A 26,139-nucleotide genomic window follows, 5' to 3' on the forward strand; every position below is an offset into this window, starting at 1 on the left:
TGTTGGTGCTGCACTGCTATCATGTAGTCAAGGCCGTCATGTCATGCTGCTGCTATTGGGACCATCTTGGTGTGGGAAGGGATGTGGGTAGGGGTGTGGTGTGCTCTTTTGTGCTGTCTGTCTCCATTGCATGCACCTGTGCTGATTGTGTCCACCTGTGGTAGATGGGTACACTGCTCAGGTCTCTTAATGGGTGCTTTTCGATGCTGTTATTAGCGCCATGCCGGTAAGGGTTTTTTGGGTGTTTTCCATGCCGCTAATGCCATGTCCGCATGGCTTGTGATGGCCTGGTATTAGCGCCATGGCGCTAATTCCGGCCTGGGGGTCGCGCGCCCGCGGCCTTGCCGCTATTAGTGGCACCGTAATTAATGGGTGCGCTGATAGCGGTGGGTCCGGGTATTGATTGGCTTGGGAAATTACCGGTACCGGTAATTCCTTACCCGTACCGGTATTCCCTTATCGCACAACGTGTAATGAGGCCCAAAGTCATCCTTAGGGTAAAACCATCATTCCTACCGAAGGTAGTCTCCGACTTCCATCTGTCGCAGAAGATAACGCTACCAGCTTTCTATCCTCCTCCTCATTCAGGCAAAGAGGAAGAGAGACTACATAGGCTAGACCCAAAAAAGGGCTCTAAGCGTTTACATTTCAAGAATGGCTAAATTTCGCCAGGATGATCAACTTTTTATTGGGTATACCAGCCCCAAATTGGGTCTGGCAGTCCCCAAATGAACTCTTTCCAGGTGGATCATACTGGCCATTGAAGAATGGTATAGACTTGTGGGAAAGGGCCAGCCGTAAGGGCTAAGGCTCATTACACTAGGGGCATGGCAACCTCTGCAGCTTTTCAAAGGGGTGTGCCAATAAATTACATCTGTTCAGCGGCCACATGTTCATCCATTCACAAATTTGTCAAACACTACTGTTTCGATTCTTCCTCCACTCAAGGAGGACTTTTGGCTAAGGCCGTTCTCCATTCGGTACATGATTAAACTGATTGATACTCCCACCTCGAAATTGTCACTGCTTTGGGAGTCTATCACAAGATGAGGAATACGTGGGAGGACACTATCCATTCGAAGAACAAGTTACTTACCCCTGGTATTGTTCTTTCAATTGGATGTTCCTCCCACATATTCCTCATCGCCCCTCCCAGCCTACCCTGCTGTACAATTTGTGTATTACAATCTGCGCTTTCTGTGAGCTTGCGGTCTTGGGTACGCCTGGTTAATTCCTCGAAAAAGGGGAAGAGAAAAACAGAACTGAAGCCAATGGGCGCTGCATGCGCTATTTATACTGACAATGACGTTGACGCTCGTGGGAGGCCCTCGAGGGACATCGACGTGACGGCATCGCATACAGCGCCCTCTGCCGTGAATTTTCTGTTTTCCGAAGCAACAAAACTGCAGAGATATAATATCACAAGATGAGGAATCACAAGATGAGGAATATGCCGCAATCTCACCCAGCTGGAGTATGCATCCCCCCACTGCACTGTCCTGGGCCTGTCAGGCAACTTACTGAGCAGCCAGGCATGTCGTCCAGCATGTCGCTCCATGTAGCGGGGTAGCGAGGAGTTCCGCAGCACCATGGCATCATGTGTGGATTCGGGAAATCAGGCACAACAATGTGTGATGATCTTGCTGGAGTCACATACCATCTGCACATTGATGGAGTGGTATTGCTTACGATTGCGGTACACCACCTTCATGGCATGAGGTACCACCAATTCTACATGGGTGCAGTCTCTTTATCTTGACTGGGTCAAGTATGAGTACTCCCATAATGATTCTCAATTAATTCTCTGGGTTTTAGTAGTACAGTCTCTTTATCTTAACTGGGATGAGTATGATTACTCCAATAATAACTCTCTGTACCCCTCCTGTGTCTCCCATTTTCCCTATTACCTGATGCTCTTAGGGATAATGTCACCAGGTTTTCTAGTTGTTCATGGTTGGTTCTCTCTCTCTCCAGCTTGGTCTCTCTTTTCCCTTTTATGTTGTTTTGTCCGTCTTGTCTTCTCGGATGGCCGTTCGGTATTATATCTACAAGCCTATGCCGTGCAAGTCGCTACAATGTGATTTTTTTTGTGTTGTTTTGGGGCATTGTTGGTCGACCACGAGCCTTCCTTGATCATGCCACCACTGTCTCTTTCTCTTTTCCGGGCTAAGTCACCACGCATTCGGCTTTGTTGCTCCCTGTCTCCATGCTACAAGTTGCAGCACGTCTGTCGCCACTTGTCGCACTCGTAGAACTCCTGGATGCTGCACATCCAGTATCATCCCTGAACCAGCGTTCAGGCCTTTTTGTAATTCGCAGGTTCTTCCCTCGCATCTCCAGGCTCCTCCCCTTTCAGAAATGACATAGCAGTGGGGCTTCCCTGGTGCAACTCCTTGTCCCTTCCTCTCTGTCTTTAGCAGCTTTTCTTCTCCGTACATCATCTTCTTCATCCCAGTGAAATGAGAATTGGTTTTTAAGGAAAGATTTACCATTTTCTGTTGAAAACAACATATACTGGTTTTCTCTCCATATAGATTTTCACAGGAAAGTCTTGAAGAGGTAATTTTAGAGTATTCTCTAGGACATTGCTCACAGGAATGGAAGTCCTTAGCCCCAAAAGGGGAGTCTTTCCTGGTAAGGTCCCACTTGCCTCCACCCTTGGGGAGAGTTTTGTGGAGCAGGCTCACCTCCCTAGCCTCACAGGGGTGGGCTTCCCCTTGGAGAGAAGGGACTAATTCCTGCGACTCGTCACAGTGGGCTTGGGGTTAGTCCTCTCCCAGGTTCACAATGGTGTAGAACAGCTTATCCTTTTTATCAGCCGCAAATTGTACCCCAGAGACCTTAATTACACCACAATTTAGTTGTAATGTCTGGCCAATAAATGTGCCATAAAGGCCCTCGTGTATTACCTGAGTGGCAGAAAATGTGTATTGGCTATAGACCATGCGCCTGTGGTCTGGTTAGGTTAGATATAAATGGGGATACCGACACACAAATCATTCATTGGTTCTTAACTCTCCAGATATACTCCTTTACCGTAGTCCATATGGAGGAGTCCTTGCAGGGAAGGGCTCAAATAAAAAGAGGGTGTTATGTGATGATATCCCCTGCTTAGCCCTAGCTGCTGCCGTGGGGGGTGACTCATAGGGCTGAGCCCCAACACCCGCAATGCGATAAATGGTCAGAGAGGAAGGGATCAGCAGGTATATAATGCCAGGGAGAGAAAGGATGGGTTTGGGCATTTGGAGTAGCAGAGTTGGGAGCTGTGAAGAGGTGAAGGTGAAGAAGGAGTTGAAGATACAGGAGGAAGGGGAGAGGGAGTTGCAGAAGGAGTAGAAGCTGCAGGAGGAGATAGAAGTACAGAAGGAGTTGGAGGTGCAGGATAAGATGGCGTGCAGTAGAAGTGGGATGTAGGTGAGGAGAGAATAACGAGAAGAGCAGCAGAAAAGCAATCATTGGAGGCAGGGAGAGGAAGCCGGAAACAAGGAAGGAGAATGGTTTATAGTTCATGGAGATGAAGGGACAGTGATAGACAACACGCGCTTATCCATTGTCTGGGAAGTGAGTGGAGGAACATGCAGGTGGTGGAACATCGAAGAAGTTAACTCGAGGATCAACGCTGAGGTTCAATGACAGGCTGATATGTAAAAAAGAGTATCACGTCGGCAAGGAGAAAAGTAAGATGGGGTTGGGTAGCAATAGGTTCACTATCCTGCATCAGGGAGGGAATCTAGAGCTTGATCAGTGCCCTAGATAGATTCCTGGCATACCTCACCTTGGGCAGATGTCATGGAACGTTCTGCCACAATGCCTAGAGCTGTAACGCAAATACCTGTAACACCTGAGCAGCGCTACTCCACCAGTGGCCTACATCGAGAAACCATCCAAAGACCAGGACACCAGTTGTCAGAGCAACACTGTACCTAAAGACTGTGAGTGACACCCGGGGAGAGGGCCAAAGAGACCTGTGGAAGAATCTTTCATAATAATAGGTATATGTTTTGCCATTACGACCCATTGGAGCTCCCCAACATTTTCATATAGTCCAGAATAAACCTTTCTGAACAATATAGATGGATCAAATCCTCTGTAGAGTCCACTTAGCTTTGCAACAGAAGGCTTTGAACCTCCCAGGTGTGTATTTCACCCTGGTGAGGGTTAGATTCAGGATTGTCTGAAGACCCAAGAACTAGTCTGCCCTTATTAAATGTCCTTGTTTTAGAGACATTCCTTTTTCTTTTTGTGATGCTATATTCCAAAGAATAAGAGGCTCATACAGAAAACCTGTGAGTGTCATGTGATCAGTTGTGTGTTTCCTTTGATAAACCACATAGCCCAGTTTCTTCTCTTTCTTTGGCTAGGTTGGTTAGGTGGGTTATGTCTGTGGCTGGCATAGATGCCTCTGCATATGTGTCCCATTCTGCCAACGGGGCAATGGTATCCAAGGCGTTGTGGCCTTGGTACAGGTTAGAGGGCATTCTCAGATCAGCTGATTGGTCTCAGGGGCAGGGGTTTCATACTTTGTATTGTAAAGCCATTATTCCCTATGCTTCTGTCATTGAAAGGATTTCAAATAGCTTAATAGGAAGCCTTTCTGCCAGGCTATAGAATGGTTATTGCTCTTTGTAATTTAAGACACAGTCATTATTTTATAAATGCCACATACGTTTGTATTATGCCTTCTTATTGAGCCCCTCTATCTTTTTTGTCCTATGCAGCTGCAGACTCGTATACAGGGCAACAGTTTGACTGACTGGAGGCATAGACAGATGAGATAGCCAAGGATGCCGATCTTGGGTGTGCTGGCGTGATATATCTTCATGCGGTCATATTGCAGAGTGGGATCCACAAGGAGGCCAAACATGATATTAGGTAAAACTAGGTTTTATTTTACACATAACTCCTCCTTGGGTCAATGGAAACATTAAGTGTCTGGACAGTCCTTTGTCAACAGTTTCACCAGTTCACGGGTCTCCTTACAAAGTTCCCAAGTTACTCACAGTCACTATGTTACTTTCTCCAAAGGCCCCCCAGGTTGTCTCTGACTGAAGGCGGAATGCAACCCCTTCTGAACCTTCTTTGAGAACCTATACATCTTGCTCTGTCATGATTCTACCTCTTCAACAATAGAAGGAGCCCTTGGGGACTAGCCTGGGTTTGCAGTACATTATCACAATTCAGTCTGAACAATTTTCATGCAAATGTCTAGCTTTATATTCCATTTGGAAGGCATTGGAAGTTCCCTATTGCATTGCACAAAGTGCATGTCCCAAAATGCACCTTTTGGTAAGTCTGGGAACCTAGCGTATCCTAGGTCAGAGTCTGAGAACTACAGTCCGCAGGAGGTGTATAGGCCTTCTTTGCTTTTCCTTTCCCAGGTCTGGAGAGGGAGGGTGCTGATTACTTTCAGGTGTGATACTCCAGCTGCTGCTAGCAGGCTTGCTTCAACTTATGCACTTGCTTTCTGTTCTCTGTCTTGAACTTTGCTTACTTGGACTTCCTTTTCTTTACTGGGTTATTTCTGTGAAGGTTTGTGCTATTATTCTTGTCCTCACTTGTGCTTATGTAATTCCTTTGTCCAGAGTTTGGCTGCCGGATTTTCCAGCAGGCAATCCCTGTCCCGGTCCTTTGTCACACTACTGTATTGTCCATTGTGCCGTATTTGTTAACAGTGTGCTGTTTCCTGTTTCAGGTGGAAGCCACTGTTCTATTTCCGCTGGACCAACAGGGGGCAAAATAATCAAGTTGCAATTACTAGCCAGTCATAAAAGAAATCACTCGCCACCACAATTCTATACATAAACACAGCACACCATTTCTTACTCGCCGAAAGTCAAATATCACTAGCCAACGGTTAGTGGTGAGTGCACATTTTGAAACCTGTGGACCAATGCAGGATACTGTCTTGTGAGTATTGTTTCCTCATTCGTGCCTGCAGGTCCAGACATAGACGTGCACTCCTGCTGCTCCTGCCCATGGGCACTCACAGTGAGAAACTCTAATAGTTACTTGCTCAGAAGGCTAGTGTTTTTGGTCTCCTGCAGAAGTGGTGTGACCAAGAAGTTCTGGCTGGACAGCCCCTTTTGGGGTGGGATCAAGCCTGATTTGCATATCGTCTTTCCCCCTTTTGTAATGGCTTGGCAGGCGAAGAACAGTGGTCTGGAGGGTTGCCCAGAGCAATGCCAGAGGTTAAGATTAATTCTAAACATTCCCGCCATTACCTATTTTGTTTTCTTTGCTTAGAGTTTTAACCTGACATTGTGGTAACCCCTGTGCCCATTCTGTGTACATCCCTAGTGTGCGGACTAAGCTTGTTTGTCTTGGTTGCAGTCTCGTTGCTTTTCTGTTAATTCCCCTTGATGGTTGTTGACACTAACAACCCATCCTCTTGTGTGAAAAGTTCTTTCCTCTTACAGTTTTCTGTACACCACTGTCTCTTCAGCTTTGGTTAACAAGTCTCCTTCTCTCTCTCTCTCTCTCTCTCTCTCTCTCTCTCTCTCTCTCTCTCTCTCTCTCTCTCACCTGCCCTTGACAGACTCCCCCACAAGCCATAGATACAGCAGGAGTTTCTCTTCCACTTGTAGCCAATTGAGGTTGCCTGCCCCAGTTTCAACCGATGAGTTTAAGATGGATGTTTCCACTCTCCTTTCCAGGGTCCTGATTTCTACCCTCTGCACCACCTCTCTACTGCTCTTCTAGTCCTGGCTCTCATTGACACCACACAACATGCTTGGTTCTCCGTTTGATCGGGGTCTCACTACTACCCCATGCTTTGTGCCCTCTTTTCCCTTCCGGCTCTTCCCAGATACCACCTTGCTAGTCCTTTGTACTTTCTCTCAGTTCCCCGACTCCTCCAGATGCCTTTCTCGTGCCTCCTGGTAATATCCTCCTCCTGAATGCTTCCTCCTTCCAACACCAGATGTCTTCCCCAGAACACCACCTAGTGTTTTCCCCCCTTCTTGTCTCCAGCCTCCTCCACTTTGTCCTGTCTCTCAAACAACTCCTTCCTTTCTGAATGCTTACTGCCTCCAATCTCTGGCTACAACCTTTCCCAAACTCCCACACCGTCCCTCCCTGTGATGCCTCTTGTATATCCAAGTGGGTCCTCCCTTTGCATTGGTCCGGGTTTTGGGCCTGCACATGTGTATCCTCGTTAATGTTGCCATGTGATTGGTTGTTGCAGAATTACTTTCTCCCCACAGGAGAAGCTTATGTTTTAGCGAGTAATCCCAATGGCGGATGGGCAGTGGCTTTATGAAGTGGGTCAGCCATCTTGGATTTCTTGTCCTTAGGAGACTGCACATTTGCGTGGGCACCCGCAGCCAACAGCTGTGTCGCATCTGCGGGAGGACCCACGGTAATGGTTGTCAGTTCTCTAAACGTGGTATAATAGTTTCTGGTGAGGTTGAGGCCTGCATCTGTTTGATCCTAGGTTGAGTTGCACTGTGTGAGGTTGCAGGTGTCCCAGCAAAACCCTTAAAGGGCCAGGAGCGTGTATTCCAGCATGTGACTGTCTTCTATGCAGTGACACAGGCTAAGTGAGGGTGACCAGGATATCTTCTCCTCACCACCCTGGGGGCCATCATCCACTAATTCGAGGTCATACTGGCTCTCTAGGCCACCCCTCTAGTGGTTTCCCAGAATGAAGCAGCTGACTTTGTCGAAGGGCCTATTGTTGTCCCTGTAGATGAACAGTAGCGAAGAGAACGTGGGAGTGGAGTCAATTTCAAGATGGAGAGTGCATCAGGATTCGAGGAGATGGACTACAGGACACTGAGGGACAGCAAGGATTTATGGGACTTGTCGTGTATAGTGTCTAGGCTTAGTTTGTTTTTACTTTCTTGCTGCTGAAAAAAGAAGAGAAATGCATAATGCTTGCCACAGTGCCTTTAATAGAATCCCAACTCTATCATAAATGTTTTTGAGCAATCAAAATTATTTCACTTTCTCTATGAAGTGGAAGTTGATTAGTCCCTTAATTTGTAGTATCCAAGCAACACCGAAGCAGAGAGCATTGGGAGGGCAGGTAGTACTCTGAAAGAAAGACTATGCTCTCATTACAAGTTTGCTGGTATCCCACCAGTAATACCAGCGGAATACTGGCAAACTGACCTATGGTTTCCGCCGACTCATATCCTGGAATTTCCAGGATATCACAGGTTGTGGGAAGGGCGGTCTTTCCCCATTCCTAGGACTCCATAGAGGGGAATGCCGGTGTTAGCGGTGCTGATAATAGCGGCTGTTTTTTCCTGATGGGGGCCCTATTTGCCTCCAGCTATTGGCTGCAGGTAAATTAGGTAACCCCCACCGGCAAACTGTAGTATGGAGGTGTGGTAAAAGTGCCAGTAACAAATTTACCACTATTTTTTACCAGGGCTTTTACTGCACCGCCAAACTTTTCAGTCTTTCAACTGTTTTGTTCTTTTACATTTCACATCACAAAGCCACCGCACAATTCCCTCAAAATACCCTAAGGAACAATGCATCCCATTGCTGGTGACACATGTCCATTTTGTATATTTTCCTGCAATGTAGATCATCAGCCCCAGAATTAAGTTTTATCCAGATGCTTAAAACTAGGGGAGCATCATAAAAGATTACCCTCTCACCCAAAGTAAAGCCAAGAGGAAGGACCCTCTGAATCAAATCAGTCCTGGACCAATGCTAAGTGCTCCCCTAGTTTTGATCGATAATTATGTTGGATAAATTGAGTGAGAAAGAATAGGAGTTGTTATTTTAATGTTTTTTTTTATTTATTTTGTTTTTAGAAATTTGGTTAAGGTTCACTTACCCTGATGAAGTCAAACATAATCTGTAAAAGTCGAAACTATTTTGTCCACTGGGAAGCCCTGCCTTGTAAAGAAGATCCATGCTGTTGGGCACCAATAGTCGATATTTTTTGGAGTGAACTACAGCAGAATGAAATTGAATTTTATTGTATAATCATGAAATGTTTTACGATTTATATTAGTGTGAATGAATGAATGAATGCATGATGTTAGGATGTCTTGTTTTAACAAAAAGAATTCATTAAAAATGTTTAATGATTTTTGATATTTAGCATATAAATCATAATAAAATAATGATTTAATACTTATCTCCTCCTTTCTCTCTCGCACCAGTTTATCCACATTTACCCTGGGACCACTATTTGTTTCATGCTATGGCCTTACCTCTAGGTTCCAGCGGTTTAGGAGGTTCCCACCTGTGGGTTTGTCCACGGAGACCTAACCCCGGATAAAGTACTAACTCTGTCTTAGATATCTGTATTTATGTATCAGTTTGGCATTCCACAGCAGCTTTCATTCTGGAAAAGTAAGACTTCTACCGGAAATCCAGAACTGTTGCAGTATTGCACTTGCAGACAGCACATGATGTGATGTGGCTATGGCAATGGCAGATTAGCACTACAAAAATGGATGCAATCGTTGTTCTTGATTTGTGCCACTAGGGGGCATGAAAAGCCTTTTCATTGAACCAAAGCAACAACGTTCAAAAGAGTTCCAGAAGAAAAGGCGAAAAATGAGTGTGTGCTTCAGGCAACACGATTTTTATGTTAAAGAATATTTATACCACGCACTATCACCACCTGAGTGGTCCCCTGGCGCTCTGCAGGATCTGAAAAAAGGGGGTCCGTTGGGGTACGTTAGTAGGACAAAGTTTGGAGAAAGAGCAAGGGAGCTGTGATGTGCTGTTGGCAGCTTCAGTTCGGTGAGCACCGTTAGCTGAGCTTTTTGGTGTGGTATCTGAGGTTGGTATCCGTCCTGTGCTGTTGTGTAAGGCTATGTGTGTTGTGCAAGTCTATGTAAGGAAGGCGGGACTTGGCATAAAAAAAGTTTGAATAGCACTTAGTTACACTATACAAAGTGACCACCGCCCTGAGTTTCTTTTATCGGTGCCACTTCTCTCCTTGGAGCTGTCCAAGCCACAGCCTAAGGAGGGTAGGGGAAGCAGAGCTGGGTGGTAGCGGGAGATCCATCAACACCCTTACTTGCAACTGACAGTCGCCAAAGCATTTGTGGGGCAGTAGAGAAATCACAGAAGGAAAAAGGTCTTGTCAAAATGGAGGCACTTTAGAAGCAAGTAAATAAAGCCTTATAACGGATCCATGCCTGGGGCCCCACGTCACAGCCACGTGAAAAAGAGCATCTTTTAATGTTATTTCTTGTTTGAGTAACCTTAGGGAAGTAAAGGTGTGTCACAAACACCTAATATGGCTACATGTACCAGCACTCCCTGACAGTGCTAAAATGGCCGGCCGTATCTAGAATGGGATGGGATGGAATGATGTGTGGGAGAAGAGCTAACGAGTGGATGCTCGAGACTGTAGCCCACGTGATAGTTGGGAAAGTTAGGACGTCATGGATGCTCTGCTTTGAAGAACATAGCCATGATACAGTCCTTTATGACTGCTCTTAGAAAGCATGAAAGCACCTCTAATCCCGGAAGGTGGCACCATGGTGCTACAATTACTTTATTCCTCACCCCTATTTCCCAAAATTTCCTTCCATGGCTGGGGGATAAAGTCAGTCCAGACACCAATGAAAAAGTGGCACGCGCTCACATATAACAATTAATTACCATCCTGACAGGCTGTTTGAGTAGTACCCAAGGGGGTGTTTTTGTCAAACTATGTTGCAAATAATGCATTTGAAAAAAACAATCAGAATAAGAATGGAGGGCGTGGCTCAATGAATAGTTGTGCAGCTCATTTCCCTGCCGAACAGCGTGTCATGCAGAGCTGTTTTCTGATTAATGGCTTTTGAACCAAGAGTCGCTGTGTCCACAGCGCTCTGGGCAAGGAGCCGGCATGATTCGTGGGGTCATCTGAGATCATTTTTGACGAGCGTTGATCCCACTATTGGACAATGAACCGCCATGACAGGTGGCTAGAGATGTTTCCCCTCTCCTGAACCCGAACGGTGGATAGGCGCTGTTAAGTTCCGCCCTGCGTCCCGCTACGCGGTGACGCAGGGCGTCCTAAATAAAAGCCCTGCCCCCGCGTTCGGGAGGCAGTTCCGGGGCCGACCAGCAACCTGTGTGGGTGTACGATCATTCGGCTCCCGCTGGAGCTGCGCAACAGGCCACGCGGCCTACCAGCATTCTGCCAGCCCGCACGCGCGCAGGCCGAGGGCTGACAACATAACAATGGCGACGAGGCGGGATGAACTCCACTACACGCTCGGTGGTTTGAAGGCACCCTAACGCCCTACAGCCATCGCGGCGAAATTTTTGGACACCCGGTGGGGGTGGAATCACACACGTGACCCCCCACCCCAAAAAAAAAAAAAAAAAAAAATTCTTTTCTCTCTTCCTTCTCTCTGCCACTCCGTTTTTCGCCCCATCCACCATGACCAAAGCTCTTCCTTTGGGCACTGGAGAACCTGGTGGCATCTGGCATCCAACACCAGAGGGCAGCAACACAGAGTGACGGGAGCGCCAAGCCCTGAACTGTCCCACACAGTGCCTGGGAACGGCAGCACCTCCAAGGTAGGCCCGACGTCGCGGCGCTGGGGGTCGTCGAAAGAACTCACGACAACATCGATCAGGTCCATGCCAACATGGCGGCCGGCACGTCCACGCCTGGGCCCACCACGCCGTCCAGAATTGCGGCGAACCTGTCCATGACGTCACCTCCACCTCGCACACACGGGAGTTCGTCGACACTGGTCCAGCCGTTTGACCCATTCACGGATCCATCATCGAGCGGTCCCAGATGGCAGCTGTGGATTCAGAAATTTGAGATGGCGATGGAGTGCAAAGAGATTACGGCGCCCAGGAAAAGGAAGGCACACCTACTACTCAGCGTGGGTGACGAGGTACTGCGCATTTTCAACTCCCTGAACGTTGATGATGGCCAGGATGCATACCAAAGCGCGAAAGATGCCCTCACGGCTCATTTTCTCCCTCAACTAAATCCAGACTATGAGACGTTTCTCTTCTGCACCACCTTACAGGCAGCGGAGGAAACCCTTGATGCATATCACACTCGTCTGAGAAAGCTAGCCATGTCCTGCGAGTTCACGAACGTGGAGAGGGAGATCAGGAGGCAAATCATCAACGGGATACACTCGGAAAAGCTAAGGCGCCTGATACTTAGCGAAAACGGTATTCCCCTACAGTGGATCCTTGAACTAGGACGTCAAAGGGAACTGGCCCACACCAGAGCGGCCAACATGGAGGCCACGCTACACAGGCTGTAACCTGCTCTCAACACAGCTATGGTGGCCCGGATCACCAACAGACAATCCTCGAGGGACGACAACAGTGGAGGTTACGGCAAAAACAGGTGGCAACCGCGCATTCCGGGGCCCACAGAGTGCGGCTGGTGCGGTGGCCCACGACATGGCCGTTGCAACTGTCCTGCTCAAGGCACCACATGTGGAGCATGCAGCCGGAAGGATCATTACGCAAAGGTATGCCGATCAGCGGACACCCCCATACAGCCCCCACAAAACCCGCCGGAGAAGAACGCGACCAAGAAAAAGAAGCAAGCGAGCGCCAGAAGGGTCGCAGTGGCCAACTCTTCCACGGAGGATGAAAGGGATGATGTCTCGGCAATGCAGCAGGACCCCACCAAGGACATCGAGAGAAAAGGGAGGAAGGTATACCTGGTGTCTGCACTGTGCCAAGGTCGGGGACCACGAAGAAAAGCCGTCCGAAGGCGCAAGTGCATGGTCACCATCCAAAACCAGTGCATTCTCATGACCATCGACACAGGCGCCTCGGTGAACGTCATGCCCGAAAGCATTTTCCAGACTCTAAACCCTACACCAGAGCTGAAAAGCACAGACACTCTGTTGTATGCATACGGCAGTCGAAAGCCCCTGCCGGTGATTGGCAGGTTCCGCACTACGCTGGAACACGGAAAAAACAGACTATGGTCCAAGGTCTATGTCGTGAAGGCAGGAATTGAGAGCCTCCTGAGTGGGGACGCAGCGGAGGACCTGGGAGTGGTCCAATTCATCTGCCATGTCAACGAAGACAAGGAGGTGGAGCAGATGCTGAACCAATACCCTGACTTGCAAGAGGGAATAGGCTGTTTAAAAGGGAAAACCATCAAACTTCATATTGATGAAACAGTGCAGCCGAAAGCCGTTAGGCACCGGAGAATGCCATTCCACATGAGAGAACAAGTGGAGCAGGAACTCAAGGCGTTGGAAGAAGCGGGCATCATTGAGGAGGTCACAGGGCCCACACCGTGGGTCTCTCCAATGGTGGTGACACGGAAGCCTAAGCAGCCTGGAAAGGTGCGGATCTGCATAGACATGCGTCTCCCCAACACTGCCATTAAAAGAGAACGCCACATCACCCCAACGATCGACGAAATCGTGGCTGACCTCACAGGGTCGTGTGTATTCTCAAAGATTGATCTCAAGGCGGGATATCATCAACTCAAACTCCACAGAGACTCTCGCTACATTACAACGTTCTCGACGCATTTGGGGCTGCGGAGATACAAACGCCTATGTTTCGGAATATCGTCTGCTGTTGAGGTATTCCAGCAAACCATCCAGGAGGTCATCAGAGGCATCCCTGCTGTCCTCAACGTGAGCGATGATATTTTGATTCACGCCCCCGACAAAGAAATACATATCAAGAGGCTTCACGTTTTACTGGGCAGACTACAAGATGCTGGGCTCACAATACACCGGGAGAAGTCTGAGTTCCTCAAATCGGAGATCACTTTTTTCGGGTACAAGTTTGGCAGCACAGGCATCTCCCCTGACCCGCAGAAGGTCGCAGGCATTCAGGCTGCAAGCCAACCGATGACCCCCACAGAAGTGCGCAGCTTCCTAGGCATGGCCACCTACTGCGGGAGGTTCATCCGAAACCTGGCCACACTATCTGAGCCGTTGCGGGAACTCACCAAGGCCAACGTCAAGTGGGATTGGGGGCAGACATGCCAGGACGCGTTCGAGAGCATCAAGGACTCCCTGTCCGCCGACACCAAGATGGCCTACTATAGCACCAAGCTGCCCACAGAACTGTTCGTGGATGCAAGCCCCGTAGGGCTCGGAGCCATCCTAATGCAAGTCACGAAGGAAGGGGAGAAGAGACCGATAGCATATGCATCGAGAGCCCTCACAGAGACCGAACAAAGGTACTCACACATCGAAAAGGAGGCCATCGCTGTGCTGTGGGGGTGCTGGCATTTTCACCTCTACTTATATGGGCGTCGGTTCACGACGATCACGGACCACAAGCCCCTACTACCCATTTTCATGGGGACGTCAGCACACCCTCCGGCACGTATCACCAAGTGGTTACTACACCTCCAGCAATATGACTTTGATCTCATCTACCAACCGGGCAGCGGAAACCCGGCGGATTTTCTCTCCAGGCATCCGCGAGAGGCCACCCAACAAGAGATCCAAGTAGCTGCAGAGACGGAGGAACACATATGTCAAGTGGTGCACGCGATGAGACCCAAGGCGGTGAGCATCGAGGAAATCGAGGCGGAAACGCTCAAGGACCCGTGTTGTGACTTAGTGAAGGATGCCATCCTCTCAGGTGACTGGAAGACCTTCATGAGACACACGCACAACAGAACAGCAGAAGCAAAAGGGTTTTTGTCCAGCATATTCACAGTCCGGCAAGACTTGTCAATCACAGAAGGTGGACTGATACTAAGAGGAAACCGCATCGTAATCCCTCTCAAAATACAAGACAGGATAGTGTCCCTAGCGCATGAAGGACACCAAGGACTGGTAAGGACAAAAGCCCGTATTCGGCACCGAGTATGGTTTCCCCAGATCGAGGAGCGGGTCGAGACACTCGTTAGCATGTGCCTATCCTGTCAGATAACGGGGGCCCCGCCAGAACGGAACCAATCATATCGGCAGAACGTGGCCGCTCTCGCTGGGAGGCCATCAGCATCGACTTTTGCAAGCTACGAGAGGGCCTCCACCTGTTGGTGGCCGTGGATGATCACTCCCGATACCCGGAAGTTGAGATAGTTGAATCCACAGCAGCTGAAGTGGTCATTCCGGCCCTAGAAAAAATGTTCGCAACTCACGGGCTTCCGACCTCAATCAAAAGCGACAACGGGCCACCGTTTACGGGAGAGGACTTCAAAAATTATCTACAGGACCTCAATGTAAAATATCATCATATCACACCAAGACACCCCCAGGCAAATGGAGACGTAGAAAGGTTTATGAGAACCATCAACAAGGTGCTCAGGGTGTCCAAGGCGAACGCCAGCCCCTGGAAGGTTGACCTCTTCCGATTCCTCCGGAACTACCGGGTCACGCCTCATAGCACAACCGGCATACCACCAGCGGACCTCATGTTTGGCACTGTCATTAGATCGTCGATCCCGCATCACCCAAGCAGGACCCCGGACGCGGTCAGCGAGGAACGCATAGAAAGAAGGAGAAGGGATGCTAACGCACACATGAGTGGCAAGCGGAGAGCGAGGCCGTCCCATCATCAAGTGGGTGACCAAGTCATCATCATACGAAACCCCTCCAAGTCAAAACTTGATACCAGGTACGAGGAACTTCCATGGACCGTCAGTGACCGGCATGGAACCATGGTGACTGTGACACGAGGACGCCGTCAAGTGACAAGGAATTCGTCATGGTTCAAGGCTGTACCCCGTACCCTGTGGACCGATAAGGAGGGCCATCGGGAAGGCGAGGGTACTCAGCCCAGCGAAGAAGAGCCGGAGGCCATCCCTGAGGAGACAGGAGCGGGGGATGGAACCTGGGAGCCGTTGGATGCACCCGACCTCGAGGGCCCGAACAGCGAAGGTGAACCAGAGCATGAAGCAAGGGGGAGTGCTCCCCGAGAAGGGCGATACCGGCTGCGAACAACGACGAGACTGCCAGCCAAGCTAAGTGACTATGTGTGGTAATTAGTGCCCCGGTGCCATGAACCCCAATGGCAGGGTAGCTGGGTGTGGAAGACTGTAAGTCATGTTGGACTTCGCCGTTGTTGGTAGTTAGCGTTATGTTTGTTTGTTTTATAATAAAGGAGGAATGTTAAGTTCCGCCCTGCGTCCCGCTACGCGGTGACGCAGGGCGTCCTAAATAAAAGCCCCGCCCCCGCGTTCGGGAGGCAGTTCCGGGGCTGACCAGCAACCTGTGTGGGTGTACGATCATTCGGCTTCCGCTGGAGCTGCGCAACAGGCCACGCGGCCTACCAGCATTCTGCCAGCCCCCGCGCGTGCAGGCTGAGGGCTGACAACATAACAGGCGCCAGGTTATATCGCCTGGTTAGACTCAATCCCCGGCCGCCAGTAATGATCGCTCTGGGGCTCAAAGCACTGGGGTAACCAACCCTGAAGCCTCTGTGGTGGTTCTTACTGAAGTGCGGAATGGTCCATGAAAACACGGAAGATGTTGCATCCTTAAGGTGTAAATCACGTGATGCAACTCTGCCTCTGTCCAAATTAAGGATTCTTGTTTTTGGTTCATGCCGAGGAGGCGCTAATCAAGGGCTTTCAAACAAATGTTAAGGCACTCCCCCAGCACAGGCTTGACAGGCTGCAGGTCATTTGTCCACTCACCGCTCGCCTCTATGTTTCTTTAAAGCAGCAGATTGGGCTTGTATTTTATTGCAAGCTGCAGTAGAAACAAGTGTTAAATGGTGGGTGGCACTAGCACTTTCTTTGTCAACTCACAGGGACAGGCCTTTTAGAATTTGAAAACCCCTCAATGTGCCCCCAATCCAAAGTAAACACTTTGACAAAAGAAACCTGGTTTTGGGTCATGCAGGGGCCAGGGTCTGCCAAAAAGACATGGGACCTCATTACAAGTCAGTCGGAATGGGTTAACAGGGTCCGCTAATGGGTGCGGACCCGTTATTCCCATTCCGCCTGATTACAAGGTCCCCTTGCGGGACCCGAGAAAGACGCCTGGTACAAACAGGTGTCGTTACCGGGTACCACGAGGGGACCGGGGAGCTAACAAAGGGCCGGTCGTAATTGGCCCATTGTTAGCTCCCTCTCCCATTGAGCCCTATGGGGGCTCGAATGGGAATGGGGAAGGTCCGGGCCCCGGTTCCCTAAGGGAGGAATTTCCAGGCCCTCAGAACTCGGATTGGCCTGGTAATTCCCCATTCAGGGAACCCAGACCCGATTTTGGTGGCAGCCGGCTACTGCCAAACCCGTAATGAGGCCCATATAACCTTTTGTTGTTTCAACCTGCCCGCATTTATAACACAATGCAACAGGGAAACTTTATATCACATGAACCAGTTAAATTCAGCAAACATACACATACAATCCACAACTCCCTCCAATGCACCAATCTAGTTGTCGCATGGGGGCTGTGGCCATCCACAGGCCATGTCACAATGCCCTGGGGGCGATAGCAGGAGACTGGCGATGACGACGTGAGAGGCGAAGCCAACCCTGGAGGAGGCATAAGCCTAACCTGTGCCACTGCCCTGGAGGCTAAACAAAGGAAAGGGAGCATGCTCGCCAAAAGAACTAAGGCCTGGAAAATTTCAATGGGGGTCTGCAGCCAGAAGAGGAGAAGGCAGCCAATCGGGAGGCTTGCCCTCTCCAAGTATATAAACGTGACCCCCCTCTGCAGGACCCTCTTTTCCGTTCGTGCCGCTGCCGAGAAGCAAGTAGGTCAGCGTTATCCTCCCACCCACTCGACAATAAAGGATTTTCATGGACACTGGCAGGTTCCAAAGTCATGTTGATGCAACTGCCGCAGTCGCAGGGGTGGTATCCAAGAGACCAGCTGGACTTAAAAGACTATGGGCCTCATTACAAGTATGGAGGTAGCCATGCCGCTGTGCCCCATTTGCCTACAAAATAGGGTTGGGCCCCTCTTTTGGGCAGATCATCTGAAGACTTTGCAAGGAGGAACAAGAAGAACTAATTTAGACCCTGGCTGAAGGTACAGTCCGCCTCACAGCTTCCGCCATTGAAGGAAGACCAGGATTTTCAAAGAGGGAAGCAAGATCCCTTCTCTAAACATCTCCCAGGGAACAGAGGGAGATGCTGAATTCAGAGGACCCTCCAGCAGCTCCAGAACTGGTACCCAGCCAGCACACAGCGTACCCTGCTATGCTCTGCAGGCAAGCTTCCTAAGTGGGAAGTGCCAGAGAGTCTCTGAACCAAACCAAGGACAAGGTCATTGCCTGCAACACTCTCCTCAGCTTTGGGCCATCCACCTTAAAGACGACACAAGCCCAGTGAAGAAGCTAGGAAGAGTGCATCAATAGGCATCAACCAGTGTTCACCTTAAAGGACATCTCCAAGCCAGTCGAACCCTTCGAGCTACAACCGACTTCATTTCTGACTGTTGTCACGCCGCAGTCGCTAACATCGTCCGAGACGCCTTGACCAGTGCTTCAGACCTGCCAACCAGCACTGAGACAACTAAGCCGGACCCCTAGCCTCTGTGTAGGCCAGCCAGAGCCGTCCGTCCAGCCTCGCTCTCCGACCTGCCTGCTGCCTGATACCCACAGATGTCTTCCGTCTTGAACTCTGTGGAAAAAGCAGCAAAATGCCCTGAAACCGACTCGGCCCTGTCCAGCACCAAGAACTTCTACAAGCACAAGGTACATTGTGGTTCTGTCCCTCTGGTCCTTCTCCAAAGGACCCTGGTGACATTTTATGACCCATTGTTCTCTTTGTGCTGAAACCAACTATCCTTGAACAATTGCGATTATTTACTTTACCGACTACCCTCGTGTCAGTATCCAGAGTGCATCCCCTTTCCTTCTTGAAACTGTCTGTCCTATGCATTACTTTACAGGGTAGGTTGTCGTTTGTAGTGTGCTAGAACTGTCTGTTGTGATAATAATAAAGTAGATTTTTTTTTACAACCTTGTCTGGACAGTCCCTTTAATGATTAGTCATAATTGTATTTACGCTGTGTTGCAACTAACAAATGATCCACAATCTTGTGGAGATAAGCCTGCCGTTCCATCCACGTTAGCGAAATTGGACAAGGAGGTTTAGAATCTGCTTGCCTTTCCAATCTGCTCAGATCCCTTCTGGTGTACTAGAGGTATGGGGCTGATTGTTTAGATACCGATATTCATCCCTGGACCACTGGTTCCCTGGAAGTTGATATTCATCACATTGGTGGCAGCGGTAGGATCTAGTTCGAGCCTTGCATACAGCTTAGTCACCCAATGATAAAAGTACTGTTGCAGGCAACGTTTAGACACTGCTAGGTATTTGTAATAACCATGGATCTAGACATGGAGACTGTGAAAGGGATGGCCAAGGATGTCCTGCGCGTCCTATGTCAAGAGAGGGGGCTTCCCCACACCACTAAGGTTAATAAACCTGAGTTGCTGACCAGCCTTCAAGCTTGGGTAGAAGCGAGGGCGGTTGGGGATAAGACCCCAGGGGACAGGCTAGGCCCTGTGTACCCGAACGGAAATTACCTTCCAGAGGGGGAAGTGGAAGATGACGAGCATGACATCATAAGTAGTGTTTCTCGCCAACCATCCGGTGGCGGGGCAAGCGTGGTTTCTCAGCACTCTAGAGTGTCAGTGAGGTCAGGGGCTAGTGCAGCATCCCACAGTTCCCAGGCCTCAGCACAGTCTCTAAGTGGCTCAGTAATTATTTCTGGCTATTAATGAGGTAGCAGCTAAAATGCTCCTGCTAAAGGAGAGGAGACTAGCGCTAGAGGAACAGAAACAGCGGGACAAGGTCACCATAGAGCTGTGCAACTGGCGCTTGAAGATAAGAAGGAGGCCAACAGATCCACCCCAAGTGAAAGCAGCAGTAGTGGCTCACACCTGAGTGCACAGGATAAGCCCCGGTGGCACATACCCAAAGACTTAGTGCAGGCTTACGAAGTGGTGAAGGCTATTTTTGACTCGTTTGAAGCACTCGAGCTGGCTTTTCAGCTACAGGAGGTGGGAAAGGTACTGTGGAGCTACAGCCCCGATAAGTCGCTTACCTACATCAGGGACCGATGCAATTCTTCATTTAACTCCTGAGGAAAAATCCCTGTTTATGAAAGGATGCAGGCAGCCCTCCTCGGAAAGTTCTGTAAAACCCCAGAACAGTATCTCAAGGTCTTCAGAGAGCTTGGTAAGAAAAGTGGGCAGACATTTGAAGAGTTCACACACTTGTTGAAATATCTGAGAGGGTGGTGGCTGGTAACAAAGTTGCCACATTTAAAGGGATGTACAATTTGATTGCGCGTGAGCATGTATTGAAGAATTGTGAGGTTGACCTACACCAGCATCTTGTGGACAAGACTATCACAGACCCTAGGGAGCTTGCAAAGGCTGCCGACAGGTTTGTGAGTACACAAGTCGAGAAAAAGGCTCAGGCGAGCGCACCCAAACCAGAAGAGAAATCTTCAGACAAAAAAGTAAGCAAGGATGGGAAGGAAAAAGGTCCAACCCACTCTTCTTCAAAGTCAGATCTCCAAAAGAATGAAGGGAAATCCCAAAACTTTAGTTCAGCTGTTCCCCTTAGCCTGTCCACGTCCAGACTTCTTGCCGCCATCTACTTGTATTGTTGCTTAGTTTTATACAATTTTAAACAATTTGTAAACTTATTTAAATTTTAAATTGTGTTGATCGTTGTACAGAAAATTGCCCTTTTTAACAGTATCCTTCATTTTCGTTATCGTGCAAAATAGAAACGGTGCATTTTTGAAGGAAATGTGTGAAATTAGCTTTGCTCCTATTCTATGATGAGAACTACAAGAAACTACACTTTGCAGGGTTTTTGTAGTCCTCGCCGTATTTCTTTAGTCCCCAGGCACGTCAGCGCCGGAGAGTTAGGGGTGAGCCGGCTAGTGCCAGTTTGGGTACTGTTATGCTCCTGTTTGGTGTTCCACCTCAGCATTTCAGGGTTTTTAATATCTCCAACCCTTTCTTTCAACTCAGAAACTTGCCGGCAAGACCTCCGTTCGGAAGTATATCGATGATGCACTGCACTCCAATTCAAGTACACTCTCTGATACTCTCCCTGCCCTTGATACAGAGATGGAAAGACCATGGCTAGAACATTATGTTATTGGTGATGGTGATATTGTCTATGTGTATCTCACAAATGTTGCTTCAAGCCAATCTAAACAGTGTCAGGGCCTCACCCTGCCTGACAGACTTGTTCTCTCTACACAAACTGTAACAGATTGTGCAGTTTCTGACAGCACACTTGTGCAGGATATCCAGGCTCATGCTATTACTCTATCCCTACTTAACATTAGGTCTGTTAATAAACATGCTATAGATATACATGATTACATTATTGATCATGGGATTGACCTTATGTGCCTAACGGAAACGTGGCTTAAAGACACAAGCGGTCCCATTATAGATCTACTTACTCCTAAGGTCTATAAATTGGACAGTATAAATCATCTAATAGGGAATGGTGGCGAGGTTGTGTTTGAAGCACGTGAAGATTTGGACCTCTTCCCTTCCCCAATTGACTGTGAAGCCTGTGAGGTTTTGCAACTGAAAATCACCTCCTCTGCGAATACTTTTGCTGATTTTATTTTAATTTAAATTCCTGTCCACTCCCCCACCGCTCGGGACACACTGGACTTTTCAGAAACAATCATGAATATCTTATCTTCTCTAGGCAAACCCAATCAATCTAGCCTGGTCCTAGGTGACTTTAACAGATGGTGGAATAATTCAGACGATTCTGAAGCGCTCACCTTGGAACATCAGTTTAACTATGAAGGTGAGAGGCCCCCAAAAATGCAGTTAAATCTCCCAATAAGTCAATCAGGACACTTCCCCAGAGAGAATGAGACCAAGACCAAGTCCGGATTATATCAGAAGGCTTTATCTAAAATAGAGCAAACAGGATAGAGCGCTCTGCAGAAAACATGTTACAAATTACTTTTATACAGCTTTATCGTCATCGAACAGAGGGAAGGCCTAATGGGCACATGAACAGTTGGGATTGGTCACTAGGGACAAACACCTATAGGTGCCATAGGGTCAGAGGGATGTGGTTGGCTCAGGAGCACGTGGTGTTGCGGTGATACTTCTCGAGTCACTCGGTCAGCTGGGCTTATCGAATTGGTATGCAGAATCGGCAACTGTTGAGATGTTTCTTTATAAAATAACCATTTGACATTTGCCCTTGTGGCCACACATTCCCATTCATCCAATACCATGATCTGCTCTGTCCAGCGTGTTCTGAGACCTGTGAGGTTGGACACTAAAGGAATAGACGTTTCTCAAACACAGGTTAATTCACTAGCCTAGCACCGCCTCATACCAATGCTGTGCCCTACATGACACTAGTCAAGGCACTATCGCCACCACTAAATACAACTTGAGACCATCCCTCATAGTACTATGAACACTAAAAAAAAAAAACGGTCACCCTACTGTACCTCCTTACGTCCATCGGCATCTCCATCATGGCAACAACCATGCCCCCAACAGAAAATGTACCCTGCCCTCCTTCAGAAAGAAACCTAAGACTTCGCGCAAGATTACCCCGCCTCTATGAGCCCATGTATCATAACAAACTCCCCAATCCTCCCACAAGATCACGACACCCAGAAGCATGTCCTCACCTTACCATACCCTGTAGCAACTCCACCCAACATAAAACTACCCCTACATCCACCCAGGACTCACCCAACAAAACCATTCTATCTGGAGCCCTAATCAACGCCAGATCCTTAGTAGCCCACGCCTCAGAAATAGCAGACACCCTTTCCTCTAACAACCTCGACCTACTAGCAATCACTGAAACCTGGCTGCATGAGGCAGCAGGCCCCGCACTATCAATAGCCATCCCCGAAAACTACCAAATAATCAGAATGGACAGAACCAATAGTATAGGGGGCGTACTGGCCATCATAGCAAAATCTAACCTTGAGTTAAGGTTAATCAACCAATCGCCTCTCAAATCTTGCAAGCTCCTCACTGCAAAACTACCCATCTCCAACTGCCGTACATTAACCATCCACCTCATATATAGACCTCCAGGCCCTATTGGTTCATTTGAGGCAGACCTATCCAGCCTCATAGCCAACAATACCGAAGGCACCTCTCAACTATTACTACTTGGTGACCTAAATCTTGGCCTGAAAGACCCTGATGACAAATCAGCACTAGCCATCGCTACCATGCTAACCGAACACGGTCTACTTCAAAAAGTACTCACACCCTCCCACAATAAAGGCAGGACCTTGGACTGGATCGCCACCTTGAACTGCGATGCCGCCATCACCAAAACCACTCCTCAACACTGGACAGACCACTACCTTATCGACTTTACATTATCACTTAACAAAGAAGTGAGTAAAGGAAAGACTATGGCACCACCACTGCCCACCAGAGCTATAAAAATGATAACTCCCGACAACCTCTTACCACTCCTACTGCCAACCCTCAATACTCTCCCTGACAACTCAAATCCAAAATACCTAGTAAAAAGCTATAACCTGGCCATGAAAAATGGATTAGACATTATTTCCCCCATAAAAATGCAAAAAAGCAAACGGCAAGCTCATCTGAATACTTGGTTCACCCCCCACCTGAAAGAACTAAGAATGAGCAAAAGGAAACTAGAATCCCAATGGTGCAACACCCCCACAGAAGAGAACAAACTACAACTTCAACTCTTCGCCAACAACTACAAAAAAGAAATCCTACTTACCAAAAAGAACATATTTAACAAAAGAATTGAAAACTCAAATTCCAATACTAGAGAACTATTTGCTATACTAAGGGAACTCAAATCCCCCAAACCCCTGCCGGACAACATAACTAAAGACAAGCAATGGTGCACTAGCGTACAAAACGCTCTATCCAATAAAATCACAACTCTCCAAACTAAAATTAAGCTAAAAAAAGATTCCTTAACCCCAAACGCATCATCACCAAAGCAGGCCAAAAGCACCAACCCATCTAACCCCAATCCCTTCAGGTTCACCAAAATATCCATCCTAGAAACTGAAAGAGTTACAGCCTCACTTAAACCATCCAACTGCAAAGGCGACAACTGCCCACCCTAAATAATTAAGGACGCTGGCAGAGACCTAGCCCCCTTTATAACCAAACTGATTAACACATCCTTCTCCTCCAATACCATACCCAACAATCTTAAAGAGTGTTGGGGTCTACCCCTCCTCAAGAAGCAAACTCTAGACCCCGCTATTCCCACTAACTATAGGCCCATCACTAGAGTACCGTTCCTGTTAAAGATAATAGAGAGAGTAGCATACCTACGAATCCAGCAATACCTAGAAACCCACAAACTCCTAGGCACCGCCAATCAGGCTTCAGACCACAGCATGGTACTGAGACAGCTCTTCTCGACCTTAAAACCCAGATCAATGAAATCAATGACAAAGGCGACACCGCCATGTTACCCCTCCTTAACCTGTCGGCGGCTTTCGACCAGGTGGATCATGCAATCCTGTGCAAACACCTGGCCATGGCAGCCCACTTCTCAAAGGAAGCCATAGACTGGATACAATCGTTCCTGGACAATCGAACCATTAGAGTCTTCTCCTCAATAGCCTCTGCAGACCCCATCAGCATAACCTGCGGTGTTCCACAGCGATCCTGCGTCTCCCCTACCCTCTACAACATCTTTACCAAGCCCTTATTTGACAAGTTGGATAAACTGGGTGTCACCTACACTAATTACGCATACGACACCCAGATCATCATACCTCTTTCAGGCAACTTTGACTCAGATACGATCTTGGTAATCAAAATATACCTCATCATTCAGGCATGGATGGCCACACATGGCCCATGCCTGAACGATGAGGAAACCGAAATTCTGCTCCTTGGCTCCAACGCCAACCTAAAAAAACTCAGCCCCAGTTACAAAGCCTTCAACATATATGGCAACACCATTGCAACTGCCAAAACAGTGAAAACCTTAGGCTTTCATCTAGACTCCACCTTGTCACTAAATAAACAAGCAAAGTCACTAGCTTCCTCCACCGCATATACATGCTAGCTAATCAGAGCATGCAGAGCATTCCTCTCCCAAGCTAGCTGCATCATTATCGCTAATGCCCTAATACTCTCCAGACTCCATTATTGTAACGCCATGTACCAAGGAGCCAACAAATACATAATCAACAAACTCCAAACTCTGCAAAACAATGCACTCAAAACAGCCCTCAACCTACCCTCTAAGGAACATATCTCCATCAAAAGACGAGAACACAACTGGCTCAAAATCTGCGACCGCATCTCCCTCAAAACAGCATCACTTACTTTCAAATGCTTAAACAACGCAGCCCCCTCCTACCTCGCTGCCAGAATAGTAAAAAAGACCTCCACCCGCCCTACCGGAACAATCAACTCCTATCGCCTTCAGGTACCCAAATTCAGACAAAAGAAAGCAGGCGGCAGTAGCTTCCCTGTCATGGCAGCCCAACATTGGAACGCCCTCCCACTCAACACAAGAGCAGACCAATCCTACCACTGCTTCAGGCAAAACATCCTCACCTGGCTACGTGCCAATGATTCCTACAACTGACCCGCGCACTAACTGACCACAACCAAACCGAAAGTAAATATGTACATCCCTGTAACTGACTTGCCTAATGTAATTAACTGTATGTATATATGTACATTTTTGTGCCTACCTTGTAACCAAGTTTTTATGTAACCTTACTTTCCTGCCTCTCGGCTGCACGATGTTACCTCTGGGTTCTGTGCGCCATACCAAATAAATAAACAAACAAACAAATAAACAAACAAACATTGGGCATAGGTCAAAATACAGGTATTAAATGCATTGTTCGATCCATTGCTAGGCAGGCTTAACTATGTGTAGGCTTGACTATGTGCCGATACACTACAAGATATATTGACTAAAGAGGTGAGACTTTTGAGGTCATTGTGTGGTCTGGAATGTCTATCTGATAAACAACAAAGGAGACTCTAAATCTAAGATCTAACTTACACATAAAAGACTAGGCCACAAAGGGGCACATACCACAACGGTCCTAAGTCTCACTGTGGGGGCTGGGGCCGGTTGTTTAAACATCATTAAATATTTGCTGATCTGCTTTGACACAATGGAGGACGGAGGGGAATCGAAACACCTTTGTGGTGTAGGTCTGCATAGCCTTGAAAACTAGGGCCTTTAGGAGTAGGTTTTACAAGAAGGCCTTTTACACGTGGCTCATTGCATTCTAATTATATTTATTTAAAGCATACTATCTATTCTACCTGCCTGAGTGTTCTCGTGGT

At 48.1% G+C, this 26,139-nt stretch overlaps 1 long non-coding RNA gene across 1 annotated transcript in view; it reads left to right on the forward strand.

Moving 5' to 3' along the window:
• Window positions 1–26,139, forward strand: part of LOC138579624 (uncharacterized) — a 195,830-nt gene that overhangs the window by 71,017 nt on the left and 98,674 nt on the right. Inside the window, exon 2 of the long non-coding RNA XR_011304101.1 lies at window positions 4,719–4,872. This is a non-coding gene — a long non-coding RNA (uncharacterized lncRNA). The remainder of the gene's footprint in view (window positions 1–4,718; window positions 4,873–26,139) is intronic.

Source organism: Ambystoma mexicanum, chromosome 3p (assembly GCF_040938575.1).
Source record: "Ambystoma mexicanum isolate Mex_15411 chromosome 3p, UKY_AmexF1_1, whole genome shotgun sequence".
NCBI classification, from domain to species: domain Eukaryota; kingdom Metazoa; phylum Chordata; class Amphibia; order Caudata; family Ambystomatidae; genus Ambystoma; species Ambystoma mexicanum.